General features: G+C 49.9%; 1 protein-coding gene and 1 non-coding gene across 2 annotated transcripts in view; one reads left to right on the plus strand and one right to left on the minus strand.

The window, feature by feature from the left end:
• The window catches only part of MSRA (methionine sulfoxide reductase A), a 687752-nt gene that overhangs the window by 427652 nt on the left and 246081 nt on the right, over positions 1-14019 (plus strand). The window lies entirely within an intron of this gene.
• On the minus strand, positions 9708-9871 carry LOC137443546 (U1 spliceosomal RNA). Its single transcript, XR_010987926.1, has one exon. It is a non-coding gene; the product is annotated as a U1 spliceosomal RNA (small nuclear RNA).

Consider the following 14019-nt stretch of genomic DNA (forward strand, 5'->3'; position numbering starts at 1 on the left):
CCACCTCCAGCTTCATTCCATTCCCCCTAGTCCTATCACAACCTGATATCCTGAGAAGTCCTTCCCCAGCCTTCCTGTAGGCCCCCTTCAGATACTGGAAGGCGGCAATTAGGTCTCCTCGGAGCCTTCTCTTCTGCAGACTGAACAGCCCCAACTCCTTCAGTCTGTCCTCATAGGAGAGGTGCTCCAGCCCTCTGATCATCCTTGTGGCCCTTCTCTGGACACGTTCCAGCACCTCCACATCCCTCTTGTAATAGGGGCTCCAGAACTGGACACAGTACTCCAGGTGGGGTCTCACCAGGGCTGAGTAGAGGGGGAGGATCACCTCCCTCGACCTGCTAGCCACACTTCTCCTGATGCAGCCCAGGATCTGATTGGCTTTGCGGGCTGCAAGTGCACACTGAGAGCTCATGTTGAGCTTTTTGTCCACCAGCACCCCCAAGTCTCTCTCCTCAGGGCTACCCTCCAGCCAGTCACTGCCCAGCCTGTATTTGTGCCTGGGATTGCCTCGACCCAGATGCAGGACCCTGCACTTGCTCTTATTGAACTTCATGAGGTTGGCCTGTGCCCACCTCTCCAGCCTGTCAAGGTCCCTCTGGATGGCCTCCCTTCCCTCCAGCGTGTCTGCTGCACCACACAGCTTGGTGTCATCAGCAAACTTGCTGAGGGTGCACTCAATGCCACTGTCCATGTCACCCACAAAGATGTTGAATAAGACAGGTCCCAGGACTGATCCCTGAGGGACTCCACTTGTCACTGGCCTCCACTGGGACATGGAGCCATTGACAGCCACTCTTTGGGTGCGGCCATCAAGCCAGTTCCTTATCCATCTAGTGGTCCACCCATCAAACCCATGTGTCACCAGTTTGGAGACCAGGATGTAGTGCGGGACAGTGTCGAAGGCTTTGCTCAGGTCCAGGTAAATGACATCAGTTGCTCGCCCCTCATCTATTAATTTTGTCACCTGCTCATAGAAGGCCACCAGGTTGGTCAGGCAGGATTTGCCCTTGGCAAAGCCATGCTGACTGTTCCCAATCACCTCTTCACTATTCTTTTGAGCGAGTAGTGACTCCAGTAGGATCTGTTCCATGATCTTTCCAGGCACAGAGGTGAGACTGACTGGCCTGTAGTTCCCTGGTTCCTCCTTCTTGCCCTTTTTGAAGATGGGGGCAATGTTTCCCCTTTTCCAGTCTGTGGGGACTTCACCAGACTGCCAGGACTTTTGAAATATAATAGAGAGGGGTTTAGCAACCTCATCTGCCAGTTCTCTCAGCACCCGTGGGTGTATCCCATCGGGTCCCATGGACTTGAACACTTTCAGGTTCTTCAGATGATCACGAACCTGATCTGCACTTACAATGGGCAGTTCTTCCTCCCCGTCCCTGGCTTTGACTTCCATAACATCAGGAGTGTGGCTAGAGGCCCTTGCAGTGAAGACTGAGGTAAAGAAGTTATTAAGTACCTCAGCCTTTTCCTCATCACATGTGACCATGTCACCGTTTTCCTTTCTGAGGGGGCCCACACCTTCCCTAGTCTTCTTCTTCCCATTAATATACCTGTAAAAGTTCTTAGTGTTCCCTTTAATCTCCCTGGCTAGATTCAACTCAAACTCTGCTTTGGCTTTCCTAACCAGGACTCTTGCTGCTCGGGCAGCTTCCTTGTATTTCCCCTGTTCTACCTGTCCTTCCCTCCACTTCCTGTAGAGTTTCCTTTTAAGTAATAGTGTGTCCAGTAGCTCCTTGCCCATCCAGGCAGGCCTCCTAGCATTCTTACCTGCTTTTCTCTTTGTTGGTACACAGAGCTCCTGGACACAGAGGAGGTGGTCCTTGAATACTGACCAGCTGTCCTGGGTCCCTCTTCCCTCCAGGGCTTTGTCCCACGACACTTTGGCTAGCAGATTCCTGCAGCGATCAAAATCTGCATGCCTAAAGTCTAGGGTCGTGAGCTTGGAATACTTCCTCCTGATTGCCCTGAGGATGTTAAATTCAACTGCTTCATGGTCACTGCAGCCAAGGCCGTCTCTGAGCCTCACATTGCTTACCAGCCCTTCCCTGTTGGTGAGAACAAGGTCCAGCATAGCACCATTTCTTGTTGGTTCCTCCACCATTTGGAGGAGGAAGTTGTCTTCTATGCAGTCCAGGAACATCCTGGATTGCTGGTGCCTTGCTGTGTTGTCCCTCCAGCAGATATCCGGGTGGTTGAAATCACCCATGAGGACCAGGGCTTGTGACCTGGAAGCTGCTTCTATTTGCCTATGGAGGGCCTCATCTGCTTGGATCTGCTGGGCAGGTGGCCTGTAGGAGACCCCCACAGTAATATCTTCTTCCCCTGTCCTGCCTTTAATTTTGACCCATACACTCTCAACTAGCTTATCATCCCTCCCCAGTTGGAGCTCCACTGATTCCAACTGGCTATTGACATAGAGGGCAACACCTCCTCCTCTCCTTCCCTGCCTATCCTTCCTAAAGAGTTTATACCCATCTATGCCTACATCCCAGTCATGGGATTCATCCCACCAAGTTTCAGTAACAGCCACTATGTCGTGGCATCCCAGCAGCACAGTGGCCCTTAACTCATCCTGTTTGTTGCCCAAGCTGCACGCATTCGCATAGAAGCACTTCAGCTGGGCTGGCCCTGTCCTCCTCTTGTGCCAAATCCCCTCGGTTTCCACAGAATGTCCTGGTGGATCATTGGTGGCTTGCCTCAGGGTAGCAAGTTGAGAGCCCTTACCAGCTCTCCTTCTCTCTACTGCTGGTGAGCTGCCCCTCTGTTTGTCACCAGCCAGCAGGAGACTATTAACCCCTTCCCCCTTCAAATCTAGTTTAAAGCCCTATCAATGAGCCCTGCCAATTCCTGCCCCAGGATTCTTATCCCACTCTGGGACAAGTGTGTCCCATGAGTTTTTTTCAGCTCAGTTGCCTTGAAAACCAATCCATGATTGTGGAACCCAAAGCCCTGTCGATGGCACCAGCCCCTGATCCATGAATTGATCTGTCGGCCCTTCCTCAGTGTGTCCTTATCCATTGCTGACGTTAGAGGGATGTTCAAAGGCAAAGGCTCCACACCACATCATGCCACAGACTCAACCTGGTCTAAGTGGATGGCTCTGATAACACAGAGAGCTCGAATGGGAAATCTTGAAAGACCTGGTCTAGTGGAGGTGATCTCAAGTTGGCCTGAAGGCATCAACTGTGCCAAACCTCCAGAGGAGAAAGTAACTCGCGCTGAGGAAGCTCCTCCTTACAATGACCTTTCTGATGATGAAAAGAAATACGCTTTGTTCACAGATGGTTCCTGTCGTCTTGTTGGAAACAAGCGAAGGTGGAAGTCTGCAGTGTGGAGTCCAACACGCCGAGTTGCAGAAGCGAAAGATGGAGAAGGAGAATCCAGTCAGTTCGCAGAGGTAAAAGCTGTCCAGCTAGCTCTCGACGTAGCTGAACGTGAGAGATGGCCAAAGCTTTATCTCTACACCGACTCATGGATGGTAGCCAATGCTCTATGGGGTTGGCTAAAGAACTGGAAGAAGAGTGGTTGGCAGAGGAAAGGAAAACCCATTTGGGCAGCCAACCTATGGCAGGACATTGCTGATCGAATCGAGAGAATTCCAGTGAAAGTGAGACACATCGATGCTCACATTCCTAAGAGCAAAGCTACTGAGGAACAGCAACACAACCATCAGGCAGATCTAGCTGCAAGAGTTTCTCAAGTAGACATGGACTCTGATCTTGATCTCGACTGGAAACACCAAGGTGAGATATTCTTAGCTCGGTGGGCTCATGATTCGTCAGGACATCAAGGCAGTGATGCAACATACCAATGGGCTCGTGACAGATCCATAGACATTTCCATGGATGCTATCACACAAGTCATCCATGACTGTGACATTTGTGCTGCTATTAAGCATGCAAAACGACTTAAGCCCTTGTGGTATGGAGACAGATGGTCCAAGTACAAGTATGGTGAAGCTTGGCAGATTGACTACATCACTCTACCACGTTCTCGTTCTGGTAAGCAATATGTGCTTACTATGGTAGAGGCAAACACTGGATGGTTGGAAACTTATCCAGTTCCACATGCAACTGCACGCAACACCATTCTCGGTCTGGAGAGACAAGTCCTGTGGAGACACGGAACTCCAGAGAGGATTGAGTCAGACAACGGAACTCATTTCAAGAACAACCTTGTAAAGAACTGGGCAAAAGAGCACGGTGTTGAGTGGATATTCCACATTCCCTACCATGCACCAGCTTCAGGGAAGATTGAACGCTACAACGGTTTGTTGAAGACCACTCTCAAAGCCATGGGAGGTGGATCTTTGAAAAATTGGGAAAAACATTTAGCACAAGCCATCTGGCTGGTAAATACTAGAGGTTCAGTGAACCGAGCTGGACCTGCACATTCAGATTTGCTACGGAAAGTAGAAGGTGATAGAGTTCCTGTTGTTAGAGAAAAGAATCTGTTAGGTAAAACTGTTTGGGTATTTTCACCCTCAGGAGAGGCGAAACCTGTCCGAGGGGTGGTTTCAGCTGAAGGTCCGGGTCACACTTATTGGGTGATGCAAGAGAATGGTGAAATTCAGTGTATTCCACAAAGAAATTTAACTTTAGCTGAAAGAGGTTAATTTCAAACTGTTGTACAGCTACATCGCCTCCAAAGGAAGAATCAACGAGGAAATCTACGGTGCACGAACCCTGAGATCCCTGAGAGCCCTGAGTCAACTAAGAGACCCTGAGAATCCCTGTTTCCCTTTTCTTCGCTTCGTTGGCGAAGAAATGAACTGTTTTCCATTTTTTCCATTTTCTGATTTTCTTGGACTTTTGAATCATCTACATCTGAGCATAGCCGGAATGGACTATGAACTTTACTCATGAACTGTAAATATCGTTTTGGATTGGATGGACAGTATGAACAGCCAATGAAATTGTTTAGAAGGGGTGGACTGTGTCCGGTTGACGTTGCCCCCTTAAGAAAGGGAATATGGTGGACGGAAGTTGGTAAACGGAAGGAATAGTCTAAACTAATTTCATTGGTAAAGTGGGAGGAAGCACCTTCTGAACTGGGAGTGAGCTGGGACTACCCTGGGCACTCCGGCACCTTATCTTCAGTCTTGCTTCCGCCTCTTCTCCGTGCAGCAGCTTTCTGTGCTGGGCTTTCTGCCAAGGCCTTGGCCTTGAAGACAGATAAAGGCCGGTATATTAACTCCCTTCCAATTAACACAAACTGCTTCTAACATTTTTTTTTCCCTCTCTTTTCTTTCTCTTTCTATCCCATTCTGGGGAAAGGGGGGGAGAGAGGGGAGAGCGGAGTTGGGGAACCCCCTCTCTGCTGAGGGGGCCACTCTCATTTCTGTGTTACTCTGTTTTATATCTTTGTATATATTGTAGATATTGTAAATTTGTAAATATTCCCCTGCAAACCCTACATTGCTTTGTAAATATAGCTCCACTGCTTTGCTAATTCAGCTTGCGAGTTTTTTTTCCTTTCCCTTCAATTTTTTTTTCCCTTTTACTTTACAAGTGGGAAGGGAGGAGGCTTCTTGGCCTGACCCCTTCCAAACCCACCACAAAATGCTGCTGCTGGGTGTAGTTACTGGAAGAAAACCACTACTGGCTTCCTTTTTTTCATAATGGGACATAATATTATACAAGGTCTCAACAACTTCAACATTTTTCTAATTGAGTCAGCAGTTCCATTTGAAATTAGCCTAACTGGGAAAGAAAAGCAAATCAAATGCAGAGCCTAGTTAGCATTTAAAACTTAAAACAGGGGGTGGTTCCTTATTTTCTTTCCATTGAATGTGAGCAGGAGGTCAGGTTGTTGTGTGAACATTAAAAAATGTTACCACCTGACCTGCTGTATGCCTGACACTTCGTCATGTTTATACTGACAGGAAGAGGCAGACCAAACAAAATGAGAAGGTAATGAGGTAGAGCACAGAGGGGCTGTGAAATCTTCCCTGCAGACAGCTCTGCAATCTTTATTAATGCTGCTGGTTCAATATCCAAATGTGACCTGCAATGAAATGCCACTGTGTGCTTTTCCATTTCAACTGATCCTTTTGGGAAAGACAGAAATGAAATAATTCCATATCTCAGTGTAAAAGCTGGTGAGGGGTTTGAAGCACAAGCCCTATGAGGGGAGGCTGAGGGAGCTGGGGTTGCTTAGCCTGGAGACAAGGAGGCTCAGGGGAGACCTTATTGCTCTCTACAACTACCTGAAAGGAGGTTGTGGTCAGCTGGGGGCTGGTCTCTTCTCCCAGGCAACCAGCACCAGAACAAGAGGACACAGTCTCAAGCTGTGCCAGGGGAGGTTTAGGCTGGATGTTAGGAAGAAGTTCTTCACAGAAAGAGAGATTGGCCATTGGAATGTGCTGCCCAGGGAGGTAGTGGAGTCACCATCAGTGGAAGTGTTTAGGGAGAGACTGGATGGGGTACTTGGTGCAATGATTTAGATGATGAGATAGTGTTAGATGAAAGATTGGACTCAATGATCTCAAAGGTCTCTTCCAACCTGGTTTATTCTAATCTATTTTATTCTAAAAACCACAATGTATATCTGTGCTGGTAGGCAAATATAATTTCTGTGGTGGTTTTGAAATGTGCATGGAGTGGAGAAAGTCCAGTTTTACCCTTTTGGTGAAGTCTTTATTGTCAGTAGCCCTGAGCAGGCTCTCTTCTGTGTGGCTGCTCTGGTTATATATTCTGCAATCTTCCCTCGTTGTTTGGTTTGTGTTGCTTCAAAGTGAAGCCCCCAGAATCTTTTTTTCTGTACAAAAGTAGAGTAAGTGCCTGTGCTTGGTGCTGGCTGAGCTATCTTGGATGACCTTAGAGGACACAGTCTCAAGCTGCGCCAGGGGTGGTTTAGGCTGGAGGTGAGGAGAAAGTTCTTCACAGAGAGAGTTGTTAGCTGTTGGAATGGGCTGCTCTGGGAGGTGGTGGAGTCACCACCCCCGGAGGTGTTCAAGAGAGGATTGGACATGGAACTAGGTACCATGGTTTAGTAGTCATGAGGTCTTGGGTAACAGGTTGGACTTGATGATCTTTGAGGTCTTTTCCAACCTTGTTGATTCTGTGATTCTATGATTCTATGACCTACATCAGTTCCTTGAACACAAATGTCCAATGGCTTGATCATGCTGTAGTAGTTGCTAGGGTAAAAATCTGCCTAACTTATGCAATTGGAGATGTCACAGGATCTCTGAGACATTTATATGGGGTTTTTAGGTTAAAGGACTTGCAGGAGTTCCACTTGCTTCTGGTTCAGTGGCTGGAGATCAAAGCAAAGTATCTATATTTAGGCAAGAGAGCCCAAATTCCACTTTACTACCAGACATCTTTGTTATAAGTTTGTCCAAAACAGAGCTATACATAATTTTTGTGGCCTCATCTGGACCTGCATCAATGAGATGCATGTTTCACATGGGTGCACATGAATGATACTCTGATAATGGTGTGCTAAGCATGGTTATGGCCTGGGCCAAAGTGCCACCCTGCAGCTGTGCACACACTTCAGTTAGCATGGTTGCTGGTGCCATTTTAGCCTTGTCTCACTAACAATCTCCAAACCAATGCCCAGGAGAGGACTGAGGGTGACAAGTTGAGGGACAGCCCCAAGAGGCAGTTTCAGTGTGACCAGACCATTGGGAGTAGGAGAGTCTGGTTGCTTGGATGTGAGCCCAGCTGTACCACCTGGCCTGTGGGCTCCATAATGAATGATTCAGCACACTTTATTTTCCGGTATGAATGAAGTCATTCCACATCAAGAATGACTTCTGTGAATGAGAAGGACTTACATAATTACCTTTGATCATGGTGAAATCAATACTCTTCTCCACTGCTGTTTTAAAAAATGCAATTCACTTACATCACAGTATCACAGTATCACAGTATCGCTTAGGTTGGAAAGGACCTCGAGGATCATCGAGTCCAACCTATCAACACAGACCCCATGACTAGACCATGGCACCAAGTGCCACGTCCAATCTCCCCTTGAACGCCTCCAGGGTCGATGACTCAACCACCTCCCTGGGCAACCCGCTCCAATGACAAATGACTCGCTCGGTGAAGAACTTCCTCCTCACCTCGAGTCTAAACCTCCCCTGGCGCAGCTTGAGACTGTGTCCCCTTGTTCTGGTGCTGGTTGCCTAGGAGAAGAGGCCAACCCCTTCCTGGCTACAACCACCCTTCAGGTAGTTGTAGAGGGCAATGAGGTCACCCCTGAGCCTCCTCTTCTGCAGGCTAAACAATCCCTGCTCCCTCAGCCTCTCCTCATAGGGCTTGTGTTCAAGGCCTCTCCCCAGCCTTGTTGCCCTTCTCTGGACACGTTCAAGTGTTTCGATGTCCTTCTTAAACTGAGGGGCCCAGAACAGGACACAGTACTCAAGGTGCGGCCTAACCAAAGCAGAGTACAGGGGCACAATGACCTCCCTGCTCCTGCTGGCCACACTATTCCTAATGCAGGCCAGGATGCTATTGGCCCTCCTGGCCACCTGGGCACACTGTTGGCTCATATTCAGGTGGCTGTCGATCAGCACCCCCAGGTCCCTCTCTGTTTGGGAGATCTCCAGCCACTCCGACCCCAGCCTGTAGCTCTGCATGGGATCGCCGTAGCCAAAGTGCAGCACTCGGCACTTGGACTTGTTGAATGACATCCCATTGGACTCTGCCCATCTGACCAGTCGGTCAAGGTCCCTCTGCAGAGCCTTTCCACCCTCTAACTGACTAACATCTGCCCCCAACTTTGTGTCATCTGCAAACTTACTGATGACTGACTCTACCCCTTCATCCAGATCATCGATGAATATGTTGAAGAGGACAGGGCCCAGCACTGATCCCTGGGGCACACCACTGGTGACTGGCCGCCAGCTGGATGTGGCACCGTTCACTACCACTCTCTGGGCCCGGCCCTCCAGCCAGTTCCTAACCCAGCACAGAGTGTAATGGTCCAATCCACGGGCTGACAGCTTAGCCAGCAGTTTGCTGTGGGGGACGGTGTCAAAGGCCTTGCTGAAGTCCAGGTAGACCACATCCACAGGCCTCCCCACATCCACCAGACGGGTCACCTGATCATAGAAAGAGATCAGGTTGGAGAGGCAGGATCTGCCCTTCCTGAATCCATGTTGACTGGACCTGAGCCCTTGGCCATCCTTCATGTGCGCAGTTATTGCCGCCAGGATAATCTGCTCCATCACTTTCCCTGGCACTGAGGTCAGGCTGACCGGCCTGTAGTTTCCAGGTTCCTCCATCCGACCCTTCTTGTGGATGGGGACCACATTGGCCAGTTTCCAGTCATCTGGGACCTCACCGGTGAGCCAGGACTGGAGGAAAATGATGGAGAGTGGCCTAGCTAGCACATCTGCCAGCTCTCTCAGCACCCTAGGATGGATCCCATCCGGTCCCATGGACTTGTGAATATCCAAGTGGCTCAGCAGGTCCCGAACTAATTCCTCATGGATTTCCGGGGCATTACACTGCTCCCTGACCCCATCGCCCAGCTCCGGAGGCCACTCGTCCTGAACTCCTCCTGCCTTGCTGTTAAAAATTGAGGCAAAGAAGGTGTTCAGGACCTCAGCCTTCTCCTCGTCTTCAGTCACCGTGTTCCCCTCCAGGTCCACTAGGGAGTGCAGGTTCTTCCTGCCCTTCTTCTTATTGTTAATATATTTATAAAAATGCTTTTTATTATCTTTGACTGAGGTGGCCAGCTTCAGTTCCAGTTTTTCGCGAACGCAGTCCCCCACTACCACAAATTATGCAGTCGAGTTCCCCGCATTTGGGGAAATCCCAGGGGTCAGCACACCTGGAGTGCAAAGGATGAGCCTCGCCCTGGGAAAACCACCTGCCTGATCATGGTGTCTCCCCTGCCAGGTAAGTATGGGTGTCGTTTTGCCTCCTCAGAAAACTGATGGAAATATTTAGTGAAACCAGTGCCATAACCTTCTCTGGTGGTTGGAGATTTTCAGTTGCTCCATGCAGCGAGAAGGAGTAGGACCTGGGGATGCTCCTAGGTGACATTCTGAGGTGGAAGGGAAGTACAGGAGATTTGGTCTGGGATCTATCAATCAAGTTTCTGTAGAACTGGGGAAATGGACCTGCAATGATAATGCGGAAGATGTTAGTTCAAACCCCTCTGCAGTGTTAAGCTCAAGTCTGGTCACTCATCTTGAGTCCTGTGTCCACTTCTGGGCCCCTCAGTTTAGGAAAGATGTTGAGTTGCTGGAACGTGTCCAGAGAAGGGCAACAAAGCTGGGGAGGGGTCTGGAGCACAGCACTGTGAGGAGAGGCTGAGGGAGCTGGGGTTGCTTAGCCTGGAGAAGAGGAGGCTCCGGGGAGACCGTCTTGCTGTCTACAACTCCCTGAAGGGAGGTTATAGCCAGGTGGGGGTTGGTCTCTTCTCCCAGGCAACCAGCACCAGAACAAGAGGACACAGTCTCAAGCTGTGCTAGGGGAAGTTTAGGCTGGATGTTAGGAAGAGGTTCTTCACAGAAAGAGTGACTGGCCATTGGAATGTGCTGCCCAGGGAGGTGGTCGAGTCACCATCCCTGGATATGTTTAAGAAGAAACTGGATGGGGTGCTTGGTGCCATGGTTTAACTGATTAGATGGTGTTGGATGATAGGCTGGAATTGATAATCTTGAAGGTCTTTTCCAACCTGGAAAAGGGGAAACAGGGGAAGGAGATATTACTGTGGGGGTCTCCTAGAGGCCACCTGACAAGCAGAACCAAGCAGACGAGGCCCTCCACAGGCAAATAGAAGCGGCTTCCAGGTCACAAGCCCTGGTCCTCATGGGTGATTTCAACCACCCGGACATCTGCTGGAGGGACAACACAGCAAGGCACCAGCAATCCAGGATGTTCCTGGACTGCATAGAAGACAACTTCCTCCTCCAAATGGTGGAGGAACCAACAAGAAATGGTGCTATGCTGGACCTTGTTCTTACCAACAGGGAAAGGCTGGTAAGCAATGTGAGGCTCAGAGACGGCCTTGGCTGCAGTGACCATGAAGCGGTTGAATTTAATATCCTCAGGGCAATCAGGAGGAAGTATTCCAAGCTTACGACCCTAGACTTTAGGTGTACACATTTTGATCGCTTCAGAGATCTGCTAGCCAAAGTGTTGTGGGACAAAGCCCTGGAGGGAAGAGGGACCCAGGACAGCTGGTCAGTATTCAAGGACCACCTCCTCTGTGTCCAGGAGCTCTATATACCAACAAAGAGAAAAGCAGGAAAGAATGCTAGGAGGCCTGCCTGGATGAGCAAGGAGCTACTGGACACACTATTACTTAAAAGGAAACTCTACAGGAAGTGGAGAGAAGGACAGCTAGAACAGGGGGTATATAAGGAAGCTGCCCAAGCAGCAAGAGTCCTGAATAGGAAAGCCAAGGCAGAGTTCGAATTGAATCTAGCCAGGGAGATTAAAGGGAACACTAAGAACTCCTACAGGTATATTAATGGGAAGAAGAAGACCAGGGGAGGTGTGGGCCCCCTTAGAAAGGAAAATGGTGACATGGTCACAAGTGATGAGGAAAAGGCTGAGGTACTTAATAACTTCTTTACCTCAGTCTTCACTGCAAGGGCCTCTAGCCACACTCCTGATGTTATGGAAGACAATGCCAGGGATGGGGAGGAAGAACTGCCCATTGTAAGTGAAGATCAGGTTCCTGATCACCTGAAGAATCTGAAAGTGTTCAAGTCCATGGGACCCGACGGGATACACCCACGGGTACTGAGAGAACTGGCAGATGAGGTTGCTGAACCCCTCTCTATTATATTTCAAAAGTCATGGCAATCTGGTGAAGTCCCCACAGACTGGAAAAGGGGAAACATTGCCCCCATCTTCAAAAAGGGTAAGAAGGAGGAACCAGGGAACTACAGGCCAGTCAGTCTCATCTCTGTGCCCGGAAAGATCATGGGACAGATCCTCCTGGAGTCACTACTGGCTCAGAAGAATAGGGAAGAGGTGATCAGGAACAGTCAGCATGGCTTTGCCAAGGGCAAATCCTGCCTGACCAACCTGGTGGCCTTCTATGAGCAGGTGACAAAATTAATAGATGAGAGGCGAGCAACTGATGTCGTTTACCTGGACCTGAGCAAAGCCTTCGACACTGTCCCGCACCACATCCTGGTCTCCAAACTGGTGACACATGGGTTTGACGGGTGGACCACTAGATGGATAAGGAACTGGCTTGATGGCCGCACCCAGAGAGTGGCTGTCAATGGCTCCATGTCCCAGTGGAGGCCAGTGACAAGCGGAGTCCCTCAGGGATCAGTCCTGGGACCTGTCTTGTTCAACATCTTTGTGGGTGACATGGACAGTGGCATTGAGTGCACCCTCAGCAAGTTTGCTGATGACACCAAGCTGTGTGGTGCAGCAGACACGCTGGAGGGAAGGGAGGCCATCCAGAGGGACCTTGACAGGCTGGAGAGGTGGGCACAAGCCAACCTCATGAAGTTCAATAAGAGCAAGTGCAGGGTCCTGCATCTGGGTCGAGGCAATCCCAGGCAAAAATACAGGCTGGGCAGTAACTGGCTGGAAAGCAGCCCTGAGGAGAGAGACTTGGGGGTGCTGGTGGACAAAAAGCTCAACATGAGCTCTCAGTGTGCACTTGCAGCCTGCAAAGCCAATCAGATCCTGGGCTGCATCAGGAGAAGTGTGGCTAGCAGGTCGAGGGAGGTGATCCTCCCCCTCTACTCAGCCCTGGTGAGACCCCACCTGGAGTACTGTGTCCAGTTCTGGAGCCCCTATTACAAGAGGGATGTGGAGGTGCTGGAACGTGTCCAGAGAAGGGCCACAAGGATGATCAGAGGGCTGGAGCACCTCTCCTATGAGGACAGACTGAAGGAGTTGGGGCTGTTCTGTCTGAGAAGAGAGGGCTCCGAGGTGACCTAATTGTGGCCTTCCAGTATCTGAAGGGGGCCTACAGGAAGGCTGGGGAAGGACTTCTCAGGATATCAGGTAGTGATAGGACTAGGGGGAATGGAATGAAGCTGGAGGTGGGGAGATTGAGGCTGGATGTGAGGAGGAGGTTCTTCACCATGAGAGTGGTGAAACCCTGGAATGGGCTGTCCAGGGAGGTGGTTGAGGCCCCGTCCCTGGAGGTGTTTAAGACCAGTCTGGATGAGGCTCTGTCCAGCCTGATCTAGTGTGGGGTGTCCCTGCTGTGCTGGGTTGAGGCAGCCCCCTTCCCCACCCCTGGCAATAACAAACACTCAGACAAACAGATTGCAAAAGTGATGGAAAGTTTAAATAGAAAGCAGTGAACATTTACAGAAACCCAAAAGCGCAGTGACAAAGAAAAATCCCAAAAATAGACCCAGAGAGCTCCCATCCCCACCTGAGGGTACACCCAAGACCCCCAGGGCTCCTTCTTCCCCCTTCCACTGCTATGCTAGTCTCAGCAGGCCGGATCTGAGACTGCCCATCCCCACATGGCCTTGGGCCTAGCCAGGCCCAAAGCCAGGAGGCATCTCCCCCAGTTACCGGCTGACGGAGGAGGAAAAGAGAGCGTGCTAGACTCTGTACTGGATCTTATAGTGGTGCAAAGGATTGTGGTAGGAAATACTACATAATTTCCTGTGTCCACTCCTCTGGGCTGGACTTCTGGACACAGGAAGTAAACATTGCAGGGGGGCACCCAGCTCAAACTGTAACACGCCACCCCTTATTTCATACCATAATGTTTTCACCCAAACGCATCATTAAATCAGAAATCTTCTGATGACATGTCCGGCGAAGTCCATATCTTCATCTGGGCGTCCACCCAAACAGTCTCTCATTCAGGCTGAAATGTCAGTCCATTCCAGTTCTTCTTCCCTCATCTAATGGAACCTCCCAGCGATGCAGAGTTCACTCTTTTGCGGTGCAAGCTCTTTATGGATCCATTGGACATCCTGGTCACCTGGAAAGAACCTCACAACTTCTCAACCAAACCTTTATTCCCATCTCTATTTACTCAGCGGCATATTTCCACCCCTGGGGCAAGCCAGTCAGAACAATCAGGCTCTAACTGCTTCTCCACCCCTCC

This window comes from Melanerpes formicivorus, unplaced genomic scaffold (assembly GCF_026170545.1).
Source record: "Melanerpes formicivorus ecotype bairdi unplaced genomic scaffold, bMelFor1.0.p_v2 SCAF_9, whole genome shotgun sequence".
NCBI lineage: Eukaryota > Metazoa > Chordata > Aves > Piciformes > Picidae > Melanerpes > Melanerpes formicivorus.